Genomic DNA, 14991 nt, shown 5'->3' with positions numbered 1-14991 from the left:
GCCACTGCCCTTGCAGTCCTTTGCAACCTGAAGACCCCTACGAATACTTTCTCGCACTTATCAAGTATCCGCCCATTCCCAGTTGATTATGTGTTTCACTAAGGTCTTCAAAATAATATTCGATCTTCCGAAAATCCTTAGCAACTTATTGCTCTTGAAATTCTTGCTGGCTTGCATTATGGTTAAACCCATAAGTATAGTAATCTTATTGGCAGCATTTGTCACTATCATTTTGAGTCCATTGATTCAATATGTTGCGAATGCTCGCAATCCTCAATCAGATCCTATAATTCATCCTGTCGGCTCAGACGTCATGTTAAGCATGAGCTGGAGTTCGACCAATCAAATTGCCATCGATTGTACCCCTAAGGCTATTCAACTTATCCATCCCTGATCAAAGCATTGTTTATGATCCCTTGTCTTGGAATTAATAATTCCTTTGCATTTGAGCCTTGAATTAGTCAGTTGTTTCTAAAGTCTGATCTCCTTGCATTGTTTCTTCCTCTGGTCGAGTACCGATGCTCACATCAGATCCCTTGAGGACCACCAGATCCTTTGTTGGATTTTATCCGATAGCGTCCTTCATATTCAATCACTTTGGGATTTATTTTTCCATTGGTAAATCCTATCCTCTGATTGACCAACCATGCTCTGCTTTCGAGCTTGTGTTATTACTCCGAAGTTTGTGGTATATGTTCCTACGATGCCATGATGGGTTGAACCTACACCTTTCCTAATCCGTGTGAACCTGAAAGATTTCATGGGTCATACTTATCTGGTATTGCACCAGGTAAAATTTTCAATAACTAATGTCAATTTCGTAATACGAGAGGTGAATGAAAGGTTATGCGTTGAACAAGTGGGAGTCGACCTTGAACCTTTGTGTTCATGCCCATGGACACGATGTAGATCCTATCATGGAAGCTTCTCTTAAAATAATTATCCCCTTGTTATAAGTTCATCTTGTATCTGTGGACGTGGTTCCGACCATGTTTCTCCTTGATTCCATTTCTTGTGCAAGTTTGAGCACTTGTCTTCTGCAGAGCATTACCCTAGTCCAACCCCTACTTTGATCTGTCGTCGAGTATTACCCCCTGGTATCTCGAGATTATCATGGAACTGCATAACTTCTTATGAGTTCTCCATCAAGTACTACATTCTCATTGATTCAAATTTTTCACGGGCTTTGGGTCATTAAACGCTCAAGGACACCGATAACTGAATCGAGTCCGCATCGTGATTAAACAACTATTAGTAATCTTCTTTACTTACGAGTTTGTACTTGATCACGTCAATTCTAGCCTAATCGGCTATATCAGTATCGTGCTGATTTTAACTGTGCTACCTGGTTCTTAATCCCGGAGCACAACTTTTGATGATGAGCTAAGCTTATGTCGATCTTCATCATCATACCATTTCGCTTTGGACAGCAAGCTTGGTTTGGAGTTTGTGCCGTACCCTTGGATCCATTAACCTTTCACTGCATCATTCCTTTGACTTGATGTCATCGCCGATCGATTACATATTCATGGAGCCTCTCGACAAAATTTGTCGTGATCATCATCAACATTTTGACTCCTTCCAGAATATCAATCGAATTCATGATGACAAGTACCATCCTTGCCCCTCGATGAATTGTGTTATCACCGACAACATTATTGCTTCCCCTCCAACACAAACTTGTTCGTGTTTTGTGTTATACCTGGAGGTCCGTGCTATCCAGCATTTGTTCTTCTTTACCTTGGAATATTACCACCTTTTATGCCAAGGATGTCGTGAGAATTTTACCACTTCTTAAGAATTCTTGATATAGTAATACTTCTCGCCATCTCCGTTCATATCTTGGTCCCCGTGTTGTTTCTAACCAGGATACAAGCCATTTAAATATGATGTGTGAAGTCAAAACTTCTAGCAACCCTATTGCTTTGAAGTGAATGATCGATAGTTTCATTCTAACTCTTTTGTTCATTAAGTCACCATTCTAACATTGATTATGCTACCTAAGACCATATTTCGGGTGCACCTTCTACCAATGTTTAATTGTGTATGTTTTCCTCGAGAATACCTCATTATATCATTTGATCTGACAAATGTTATCTCCTTGTTCATATAATTGTGCAAATCCATCTTTTAGTAAAACTTGAGGAATTGTCGCTGAGTCCATCAGCCACCCCCTCGTCATTTCCTTGGTTTAATGACGAACTCTTGTTTCAGAACTCGCTTCCATAGTTCATTTCCCGAGGATCTTAAAATGTCATCTCGTCAATTTGTGTCACGCCTTTTTCTTCTCAGGCATCCTGAGTCTGAGATATCCTGACACCAATCAGATCTAAATCTTGGTCAGATATGATGGTTGGAATATATTTTCAAGAGTTATAACATTGGTCTTAATATGACCCGGTAAGGTGATGTCATGCCTAGCACACCTGGCCGGAGGCTCTATTGTTTTAGTTTCCTTTTCATCCAGGTTAAACACTCTTCTATGAGGAAATTGTAAGACTTATTCTACCAGTTGCTCCTGATGAATCTTTCGTGTATCCAAAGACTGACCTTTGCTTGAAGGTCATGTCAATGCTATCTCGAAGCATGTCTGTGCTACTCCTATCGTCAATAAGAACATTTGAAACACAATGCAAAAATTTCCTTATCAGTTATTCAAACGTTGTTGTTTGGGTAATGTCATGAAATTCCTCCCCCTTTACCTAAATGGTTTTGTACTTCTATCATGTCATGGATGTCATGCTCTGTTCATCCTTGGGAAGGATATACCCTTGAAATATGTGTTTAAACACACTTTCCTTTCCATTGTTCTGTTTGATCTGATAATCATATTTTCCTTTCCATTGTTTGGTTTAACCTTTCTTGTGATCCATATGATCTAAGCAACAATATTCCCCTGCTTATGTAAATACCCCGGTGTGCAATTCTGTCAGTAAGACCCTGTTCCTTTTGTTGATGACCTCCCGGTAACCACCGATGGACGAGAACTTTGCCTATTGGTCCGCCTTGAATTAATGAGCAGGAAAATGGTTCTCTTCGTCCCTCGCCCTTGGTACCGACGTTGTTGCCGACATAATCGACAGGCTACCCCATGACATGCCTTGCTTGCATGATCTCGCAAGACGACTCCGCCCTTCCTACTTTTAACCCACATGGTGGGCCCATAACCCACAGGTCCCAGGATCGAAACCTAACTCTCCAGTACACCCTGTTGTCAAAGTTATTCCTCGCGCTTGACTTCATATGTAATTCACGGGCCACCTGCCTAGTGATTTATTCTGGTATCAGACGCAATACTTATTCTCATTGCTCTGAACCCCTTTCACCTTTTGATTAGGCATCGAACTATTGCCTACCCGCTCGAAACTTCTCATGGTACCTTCTTACTTTGCTCTTGATATCTTCTTAAGTTTCAATTCGAGAGTTACTTTCCGCCACCTTCCCTGAAGTTATCTACCAGTTAGTCAACCTTGAAGGGGTTCGTTCTTAAGGAATACCCCCCATTCTTTCGTAAGTACAATGTGATTCTCGAAGAAATGATGCCAACTTCATCATGATGACATGAAGCAGAGAAATGGAGACATCAACATAATGGATCGACCTCTTCGAGAAGAGCAACCAAGACCGAGAAGATTCGTTAGAATTTCGTAACCAGACCTTTCCCCCGTTTTCCACCTCTTAAATCTCGGGACGAGATTTCTTGTAGTGGAGGAGAATTGTGACGCCCGGATAGTTACGCTACAGTAACCCTCCGCTAATGATGCCACGTCACCATGATTACTATTGTTAATCTTGCGATGATTCAAATCCCATTCAAATTTCAAAGTTAAAGTCAGGTCAAACAATTAAAGTTTTCAAAAGTCAAAACTAAAATGATCTTAAGGTGACAAATAAATCATGGATATTATTGGTGGAGAAACAACATCTTTATAAAATAATTAAATACCCTAAAGTGATTAAAACATCAGCAAAACAATTAGTTATACTCCTAATATATTTTACAAAATACTAAACTATTTTAGCTAGGTGCAAAAGTTAATTGCGGTAGTGGCATAATTAGTAATACTATTCTAGGTGCAACTTATGTATTTTATAAGAACTAAAATTTAATATAACAGTAGAAAGAAAATTAAGAAAAAGAAAAGAAAAACGAAGACATAAAAATAAAGTAAAAGCAAAAGAAATCCCCCCTCCTCCGCTGGGCATCGGCCCAGCTGGCCACCAGGACAACCAGGACAGCCCACCTAAACTCCCTGCTCCTTCCTCCTGTTCACCAGTGGCCGTGTGCGCGCCCTGGCCGTCCATGCGCAATGCCGCCGGTGGATACTCGCCACCGCGACGCTACAGGGGCGCAGGAGGAGTATAAGACCGCCCCAACCTCGTGGACGAACCCTAGTTCCCCACCTTCATTTCCTTCCGTTGCTATCCTCTCCCTCACACGTGGACGAGCCGCCGTCGCCACGATCGCTGTCGATCCCGCGCCCCCCGATCTCACCGCGCCGTGACACCGAGTTCGCCCGCTCCATCGACGAGCGCTCCTTCGACTGGTGTTGCCCGTGGGAGCCCGAAGCCCCCCGTACCGTCCTCTACCTCGTCGTTGACCCCTCGGCCCCGACGACCCCAACCGCGCGATTCACCGCCACCACTGCGTCCTCGGCTTCCTCAATCCGTCCCCCGCCCTCACTGCGAGCTTTGCCTTGTTTCCCCTTTCTCCCCTCCGACAATTTCACGCTCTAGCTAGGACCCCGCAATGGACGGACCTCTCTGTCACCGCTACTCACGGCGCTGCTTCCACACCTTGCCCCGCCCTGGTCGTGGCCTTGCCACGCCCGTGCGCTTTGCTGCACGCGCACGCGCGTGATCAGGCCGCGCCTCGCCCGCGTGGTGCCTCCCCGCAACCTGCTCTGCTGGCGCCCGCCGCGCCCTCCTCTGCAAGCCGGCGCGCCGCCCGCGCCTCCACCTCTGACCCGCATGCTCTGTTGCCTCTAGCCACGCCGGCCCTCGCCAAGCCGAAGCGGCCCGCCCGCACAACCCGCGCCCGCTGCCCGCCTTGCATCGCCCCACCACACCTGTTCCGGCAGCCGCCCGTGCCGCCGCGGATGTCGACTCCGCCGTCGACGCCGGCCAAGTCCGACCGCCCTGCGACCACCGGTCGACATGGTCGACAACCAGCTACCCATCGGTCCCCTTCGTGCATCGAACCGACGCCCGTAGCGCAAGCCCGGCGGGTTCTCGCGTTGCTGCCGTCGCCGGCGCACTGGTACTCCTCGCCCGCGTTAACCATGATGACGTGGACGTCATTAACCCCCTAACCAAATCCCTAACAGCCACTGACATCGGACCCCACAGTCCTAATTAATCTCATCGGTTTTGTTTAAAAGTCTATTAAAAAATCACTCAATGACACTCGGGCCCCACTGGGCCCTTTGACCAGTCAAACTACTGACTAGGACTAGCCCAGTCAATGGCAGGTGGGACCCAGTGGCCCACTTTGACCAGTCAACAGGGACCAGTCAACTGCTGATTGGGCAGTCAACTAGGACCCACTGTCAGCCTCACATACAAATAGCTAGGCACTCTCTCTGTGTACCCGTAAGCAATTTAACATTTAATTTCGAATTAAAACAATTCAGAAAATGTTTTAAAACTTTAAAAATCAATATAAGATAATCCGTAACTCGGATGGAAAAACTTTGTACATGAAAGTTGCTCAGAATGATGAGACGAATCCGGATATGCAGCCCGTTCGTCCGCGTCACAACCCTAGCATATCAAACCTGCAACCTTCCCCCTCCGGTCCGTCTGTCCGAAAACACGAAACATCGGGAATACTTTCCCGGGATGTTTCCCCCCTTCGCTGGTATCACCTATCCCCGCGTTAGGTCACCCCTAGCACAACGTATTGCCGCGTCTTGCTTTGTGTTACATTTGATTGCTCTGTTATTTATTGTGTTCCCCTCCGTTACTTCTTTCCGGTAGACTCCGAGACCGTTGCCGATGTCTGTGTGTTCGACTGCATCGAAGACGACCCCTCCTTCTTGCCAGAGCAACCAGGCAAGCCCCCCCCCTTGATCACCAGATATCGCCTATTCTTCTCTCTACTACTTGCGTTAGAGTAGTGTACCATGTTACTGCTTTCCGTTAATCCTATTCTGATGCATAGCCTGTCCTTGCTACTACTGTTGTTACCTTTACCTACAATCCTAAATACTTAGTATAGGATTCTAGATTATCATCAGTGGCCCTACATTCTTGTCAGTCTGCCATGCTATACTATCGGGCCGTGATCACGTCGGGTGTTGATCATGGGTAAATACCTACATATATACATACTATATAGGTGGTGACTAAAGTTAGGTCGTCTCGTTGAGTACCCGCAAGTGATTCTGATGTGGGGGCTAAAGGGGCAGGTGGCTCCATCCAGGTAGTGGTAGGCCCGAGTTCCCGACGGCCCCTGACTGTTACTTTGAGGCGGAGCGACAGGGCAGGTTGAGACCACCTAGGAGAGAGGTGGGCTTGGCCCTGGTCGGCATTCGCGGTTACTTCAAAATAACACGCTTAACGAGATCTGGGTATTTGATCTGAGTCTAGCTACTGGCCTATTCGCACTAACCAACTACGCGGGAACAGTTATGGGCACTCGACGTCGTGGTATCAGCCGAAGCCTTCGTGACGTCAGTGACTGAGCGGCGCGCGCCGGGTTGGACTGAAACGCCTGCTCTTGTATAAGGGAGGCTAGGTCTGCTCACCGGCCGCGTACGCAACGTGTAGGTATGCAATGGGCGATGGGCCCAGACCCTTGCACGCATAGGATTTAGACCGGCGTGCTGACCTCTCTGTTGTGCCTAGGTAGGGCTGCGACGTGTTGATCTTCCGAGGCCGGGCATGACCCAGGAAAGTGTGTTCGGACAAATGGGATCGAGCGTGTTGGGAAATGTGGTGCACCCCTGCAGGGAAGTTAATCTATTCGAATAGCCGCGATCTTCGGTAACAGGACGACTTGGAGTTGTACCTTGACCTTATGACAACTAGAACCGGATACTTAATAAAACACACCCTTCCAAGTGCCAGATACAACCGGTGATCGCTCTCTCACAGGGCGACAAGGGGAGGATCATCGGTTAGGATTATGCTGCACGATGCTACTTGGTGAACTTACCATCTACTCTCTTCTTCTGCTGCAAGATGGAGGTTACCAGAAGCGTAGTCTTCGAAAGGACTAGCTATCCCCCTCTTATTCTAGCATTCTGCAGTTCAGTCCACATATGTCACCCCTTTTCCATTTGATACCAAAGCATACATATGTAGTGTAGCTCCTTGCTTGCCAGTACTTTGGATGAGTACTCACGGTTGCTTTGTTCCCTCTTTTCCCCCTTTCTATACCCGATTTCTGCGACCAGACGATGGAGCCCAGGAGCCAGATGCCACCGTCGACGAGGACTCCTACTACACTGGAGGCGCCTACTACTACGTGCAGCCTGCTGACGATGACCGGGAGTAGTTTAGGAGGATCCCAAGCAGGAGGCCCGCGCCTCTTTCGATATGTATCCCAGTTTGTGCTAGCCTTCTTAAGGCAAACTTGTTTAACTTATGTCTATACTCAGATATTGTTGCTTCCGCTGACTCTTGTGTCTTCGAGCATTTGTATTCGAGCCTTTGAGGCCCCTAGCTTGTAATATAAAGCTTGTATTATTTTAATTTGTGTCTAGAGTTGTGTTGTGATATCTTCCCGTGAGTCCTTGATCTTGATCGTACACATTTGCGTGTATGATTAGTGTACGGTCAAATCGGGGGCGTCACACTGTCCCTCTTTTTCCTTTTTGAATTGGGATCCCTCTTTCCCTTATCCTTCATCAATGCAGAGGACCTAACACCTGATAATCACTTCGTGAAGGTATTAGTCCAACTAATCACATTGCCATCATCACTAAAACAAGATTAAGAGGCAAGGTGCTCTTTCACATGAGCAAAATTCTAAACATGGGGGAGATGATGAGTGCATTTTGCATCATTTCTTACCCTTTTTTTTGCATCTTAGTTGTAGGATATTTCGTATTTTGCCGCTTTTGCACACCCTTTTTGCCTGATTTCACTAGGATCCCAAAGAAGCACGAGATTTGGAGCATCAACGGAAAATGATACGTCTCCGTCATATCTATAATTTTTGATTGTTCCATGCCAATATTATTAAACTTTCATATACTTTTTGGCAACTTTTTATATTATTTTTGGGACTAACATATTGATCCAATGCCCAGTGCCAGTTCCTGTCTGTTGCTTGTTTTTGGTTTCGCAGAATATCCATATCAAACGGAGTCCAAACGGGATAAAAATGGACGGAGCTTATTTTTGGAAAATATGGAAAATCTGGAAGGAAAATCAACGCGAACCAGTGCCCGAGGTGGTCACGAGGCAGGGGGCGCCCCCCCTTAGGGCGCGCCCCCTACCCTCGTGAGCCCACCGTAAGGCGGTTGACGCTCTTCTTTTGCTACAAGAAAGCTAATATTCAGAAAAAAACACGGCGAAGGTTTCAGGCCAATCGGAGTTACGGATGTCCATATATATACGAAACGGTGAAACAGAGCCAGAGAGAACGCAGAGACAGAGAGAGACAGAGAGATAGATCCAATCTCGGAGGGGCTCTCACCCCTCCCACGCCATGGGAGCCAAGGACTAGAGGGGAAACCCTTCTCCCATCTAGGGAGGAGGTCAAGGAAGAAGAAGAAGAAGGGGGCCCCTCTCCCCCTTCTTCCGGTGGCGCCGGAGCGCTGCCGGGCCATCATCATCACCGCCATCTTCACCAACAACTTCACCACCATCATCATCAACTCTTCCCCCCTCTATGCAGCGGTGTAACCTCTCTCTTACCCGCTGTGATCTCTATTTAAACATGGTGCTCAATGCTATATATTATTTCCCAATGATGTATGGCTATCCTATGATGTTTGAGTAGATCTGTTTTGTCCTAATGGCTATTTGATGATCGTGATTGGTTTGAGTTGTATGTTTTATTATTGGTGCTGTCCTATGGTGCTCTCCGTGTCGCGCAAGCGTGAGGGATTCCCGCTGTAGGGTTTGCAATATGCTTATGATTTGTTTATGGTGGGTGGCGTGAGTGACATAAGCACAGACCCGAGTAAGTAGGTTGTTTGTGTATGGGATAAAGGGGACTTGCTACTTTAATGCTATGGTTGGGTTTTACCTTAATGAATCTTTAGTAGTTGCGTATGCTTGCTAGAGTTCCAATCATAAGTGCATATGATCCAAGTAGAGAAAGTACGTTAGCTTATGCCTCTCCCTCAAATAAAATTGCAATAATGATTACCGGTCTAGTTATCGATTGCCTAGGGACAAATAACTTTCTTGTTGACAAAAGCTCTCTACTAAAACTAATTTTGTTGTGTCTTTAGCTAAACAGCCCCTAGCTTTTATTTTCGTGTTCTTTACTTTCTTGCAAGCTTACCCAAAAACACCTACAAAGTACTTCTAGTTTCATACTTGTTTCCGGTAAAGCGAACGTCAAGCGTGCGTAGAGTTGTATCGGTGGTCGATAGAACTTGAGGGAATATTTGTTCTACCTTTAGCTCCTCGTTGGGTTCGACACTCTTACTTATCGAAAGAGGCTACAATTGATCCCCTATACTTGTGGGTTATCAAGACCTTTTTCTGGCGCTGTTACCGGGGAGCAATAGCGTGGGGTGAATATTCTCGTGTGTGCTTGTTTGCTTTATCACCAAGTAATTTTTATTTGATATTCTTAGTTGTTTTCTATCTTTAGTCATGGGTAGGGAACGCAAAATACCAAAAACATTAGTTGTACCTACTGAACCAATGGTTGAAGAACCACTCAAAATCTATCACACTGCTGAAGCTTATTACTTGGATCATCTTCGATCCCTATGTGCTCATGCTGGAACCCCAACTAGCTTAGTTGAGGGCAAATCTTTAGATGAGCATGCTTTTTATGTGCGACACCGAATATCTGAAAAAGGGAAACTTTTATTGGGTCAAATTCGTCGTTTGCAATGCTATGCTTGGAATTTATGTGAAATATATGATTATACTTGTTGTTCTGAAGACCCTAAGAAACACCTTCCCTACCAATGTTTGTTTAGTGATAATGGAATCGTATCTTCTTATGCTAAGGGTGTTTATAGTTACTATGATGTTCAACAAATTGAAGAATTTGTTGCTTTTAAGGGTGCTTATGAAATTGCTTCTTTGATTGAAAAGTATGATGCTACTCTTTACAAATCTAATTTTTTGCCATATTTAAATATTGCTATGATAATTATGCTTCTAATGCTTATGTTAAACCATATATTGAGAACTACTCCGTTGTCCAAGAAGAGACTAATATTTTGCAGGAGTCTGTGGAAGAAGAAATTGATGATAATGTGAGCTCATTGGATGAAAAAGATGAGGAGGAGAGCGAAGAGCAAAAGGAGGAAGAGCGTATTAGCTACCCGTGCCCACCTTCTAATGAGAGTAACTTTTCAACTCATACATTGTTTAATTCCCCTTCGTGCTTACCGAAGGATGATTGCTATGATGACTGTTATGATCCCTTTGATTCTCTTGAAATATCCCTTTTTGATCATGCTTGCTATGCTTGTGGCCAAGATGCCAATATGAATGATGCTTATGGAGATGAACTTGCTATAGTTCCTTATGTTAAACATGAAATTGTTGCTATTGCACCCACACATGATAGTCCTATTATCTTTTTGATTTCTCCCGATTACACTATATCGGAGAAGTTTGCTCTTATTAAGGAATACATTGATGGGCTGCCTTTTACTGTTGCACATGATGGTTTTGATGAATATAATATGCATGTGCTTGCTGCTCCTACTTGCAATTATTATGAGAGAGGAACTATATCTCCACCTCTCTATGTTTCCAATATGATAAAATTGCAAGAAACTATTTATACTATGCATTGGCCTTCACTATGTGTGCATGAATTGTTCTTTTATGACATGCCGATGTATAGGAAGAGAGTTAGACTTAGTTGTTACATGATATATGTTACCTTGTGCTCACTACTAAATGCTAAATCATTGTTAATTAAAATTGGCTTTGATATACCTTGGGATCCGGGTGGATTCATTACTTGAGCACTATATGCCTAGCTTAATGGATTTAAAGAAAGCGCTGCCAGGGAGACAACCCGGAAGTTTTAGAGAGTCATTTATTTCTGTTGTGTGCTTTTATAAAGTTTAGAAATAAAAATAATGTGCCAAGGTTTGCCTTTAGGATGTTTACATTTGCTTGATGGTTTGTACGGTGCAGGACAGAAACTTTGTCTGTAGTGCGCGATTTTACACTTTTTAGCTGGAACGTCAAATAGTTCTGATTCTTTTTGCACTGTCTTCCTATACAAATTGTTTATGTTTCCTAATTTTGGTAGAATTTTTCAAGTATCAGAATTATGGTGAATGTCCAGATTGCTACAGACTATTCTGTTTTAGACAGATTCTGTTTTTGATGTATAGTTTGCTTGTTTTGATGAAACTACCAATTTATATCAGTGGATTAAGCCATGAAAAAGTTATAGTACAGTAGACACAATGCAAAAACAAAATATGAATTGGTTTGCAACAGTACTTAGAGTAGTGATTTGCTTTATTATACTAACGTATCTTACCGAGTTTTCTGTTGAAGTTTTGTGTGGATGAAGTGTTCGATGATTGAGAAGGTCTCGATGTGAGAAGAAGGAAGAGAGGCAAGAGCTCAAGCTTGGCGATGCCCGAGGCACCCCAAGTAAATATTCAAGGAGACTCAAGCGTCTAAGCTTGGGGATGCTGGGGAGGCATCCCCTCTTTCTTCAACAAGTATCGGTATGTTTTTGGATTCGTTTCGTTCATGCGATATGTGCAAGTCTTGGAGCGTCTTTTGCATTTAGGTTTTCATTTTTATTTTATGCACCATGCTGGTATGAGATGGTCCTTGGCTGATTTATAGAATTCTCATTGCACTTCACTTATATCCTTTGAGTATGGCTTTATAGAATGCTTCATGTGCTTCACTTATATCATTTGAAGTTTGGATTGCCTGTTTCTCTTCACTTAGACAACCGCCATTTGTTGAATGCTCTTTTGCTTCACTTATATTTGTTAGAGCACGGGCACATCTTTTGTAGAAAGAATTAAACTCTCTTGCTTCACTTATATCTATTTAGAGAGATGACAGGAACTGGTCATTCACATGGTTAGTCATAAAATCCTACATAAAACTTGTAGATCGCTGAATATGATATGTTTGATTCCTTGCAATAGTTTTGCAATATAAGGATGGTGATATTAGAGTCATGCTAGTCGGGTAATTGTGAAATTGAGAAATACTTGTGTTGAGGTTTGCAAGTCCCGTAGCATGCACGTATGGTGAGCCGTTATGTAACAAAGTCGGAGCATGAGGTGTTTATTGATTGTCTTCCTTATGAGTGGCGGTCGGGGACGAGCGATGGTCTTTTCCTACCAATCTATCCCCCTAGGAGCATGCGCGTAGTAGTTTGTTTCGATGACGAATAGATTTTTTGCAATAAGTATGTGAGTTCTTTATGACTAATGTTGAGTCCATGGATTATATGCACTCTCACCCTTCCATCATTGCTAGCCTCTTCGGTACCGTGCATTGCCCTTTCTCACCTCGAGAGTTGGTGCAAACTTCGCCGGTGCATCCAAACCCCGTGATACGATACGCTCTATCACACATAAACCTCCTTATATCTTCCTCAAAACAGCCACCATACCTACCTATCATGGCATTTCCATAGCCATTCCGAGATATATTGCCATGCAACTTCCATCATCATCATATACATGACTTGAGCATTTATTGTCATATTGCTTTGCATGATCATAAGATAGCTAGCATGATGTTTTCATGGCTTGTCCGTTTTTTTATGTCATTGCTACGCTAGATCATTGCACATCCCGGTACACCGCCAGAGGCATTCATATAGAGTCATATCTTTGTTCTAGATATCGAGTTGTAATATTGAGTTGTAAGTAAATAAAAGTGTGATGATCATCATTATTAGAGCATTGCCCTAGTGAGGAAAGGATGATGGAGACTATGATTCCCCCACAAGTCGGGATGAGATTCTGGACGAAAAAAATAAAAAAAATAATAAAAAAAGAGAAAGGCCCAAAAAAAAAAGAGAAGGCCCAAAAAAACAAAAAAATGAGAGAAAAAGAGAGAAGGGGCAATGTTACTATCCTTTTACCACACTTGTGCTTCAAAGTAGCACCATGTTCTTTATATAGAGAGTCTCTTGAGTTATCACTTTCATATACTAGTGGGAATTTTCATTATAGAACTTGGCTTGTATACTCCAACGATGGGCTTCCTCAAATGCCCTAGGTCTTCATGAGCAAGCAAGTTGGATGCACACCCACTTAGTTTCAGTTTGAGCTTTCATATACTTATAGCTCTAGTGCATCCGTTGCATGGCAATCCCTACTCCTCACATTGATATCTATTAATGGGCATCTCCATAGCCCGTTGATATGCCTAGTTGATGTGAGACTTTCTCCCTTTTTGTCTTCTCCACATAACCCCCATCATCATGAAAAGGTTTGAGAACGTCAAAAGTATGAAACAATTGCTTGGCTTGTCATCGGGGTTGTGCATGATGTGAATATTTTGTGTGGTGAAGATGGAGCATAGCCAGACTATATGATTTTGTAGGGATGAGCTTTCTTTGGCTATGTTATTTCAATAAGACATAATTGCTTGGTTGGTCTGCTTGAAGTATTATTATTTTTATGTCAAAGGATAGACTATTGCTTTGAATCACTCGTGTCTTAATATTCATGCCATGATTAGACATATGATCAAGATTATGCTAGGTAGCATTCCACATCAAAAATTATCTTTTTTATCATTTACCTACTCGAGGACGAGCAAGAATTAAGCTTGGGGATGCTGATACGTCTCCGTCGTATCTATAATTTTTGATTGTTCCATGCCAATATTATTCAACTTTCATATACTTTTTGGCAACTTTTTATATTATTTTTGGGACTAGCATATTGATCCAGTGCCCAGTGCCAGTTCCTGTCTGTTGCATGTTTTTGGTTTCGCAGAATATCCATATCAAACGGAGTCCAAACGGGATAAAAACGGACGGATCTTATTTTTGGAAAATATGGAAAATTTGGAAGGAAAATCAATGCGAACTAGTGCCCGAGGTGGTCACGAGGCAGGGGGGCGCACCCCCCCTTAGGGCGCGCCCCTACCCTTGTGAGCCCACCGTAAGGCGGTTGACGCTCTTCTTTTGCCGCAAGAAAGCTAATATTCGGAAAAAAATCACGGCGAAGTTTTCAGGCCAATCGGAGTTACGGATCTCCATATATATACGAAACGGTGAAACAGAGCCAGAGAGAACGCGGAAACAGAGAGAGACAGAGAGATAGATCCAATCTTGGAGGGGCTCTCGCCCCTCCCATGCCATGGGAGCCAAGGACCAGAGGGGAAACCCTTCTCCCATCTAGGGAGGAGGTCAAGGAAGAAGAAGAAGGGGGCCCCTCTCCCCCTTGCTTTCGGTGGCGCCGGAGCGCTGCCGGGGCCATCATCATCACCGCCATCTTCACCAACAACTTCACCACCATCATCATCAACTCTTCCCCCCTCTATGCAGCGGTGTAACCTCTCTTTTACCCGTTGTAATCTCTACTTAAACATGGTGCTCAACGCTATATATTATTTCCCAATGATGTATGGCTATCCTATGATGTTTGAGTAGATCTGTTTTGTCCTAATGGCTATTTGATGATCGTGATTGGTTTGAGTTGTATGTTTTATTATTGGTGCTGTCCTATGGTGCTCTCCGTGTCGCGCAAGCGTGAGGGATTCCCGCTGTAGGGTTTTGCAATATGCTTATGATTTGCTTATGGTGGGTGCCGTGAGTGACAGAAACACAGACCCGAGTAAGTAGGTTGTTTGCGAATGGGATAAAGGGGACTTTATACTTTAATGCTATGG

The sequence above is a fragment of the Triticum dicoccoides genome, chromosome 5A (assembly GCF_002162155.2).
Source record: "Triticum dicoccoides isolate Atlit2015 ecotype Zavitan chromosome 5A, WEW_v2.0, whole genome shotgun sequence".
NCBI lineage: Eukaryota > Viridiplantae > Streptophyta > Magnoliopsida > Poales > Poaceae > Triticum > Triticum dicoccoides.
The sequence above is the reverse complement of the archived record's forward strand: the minus strand, read 5'-3'. Positions refer to the sequence as shown.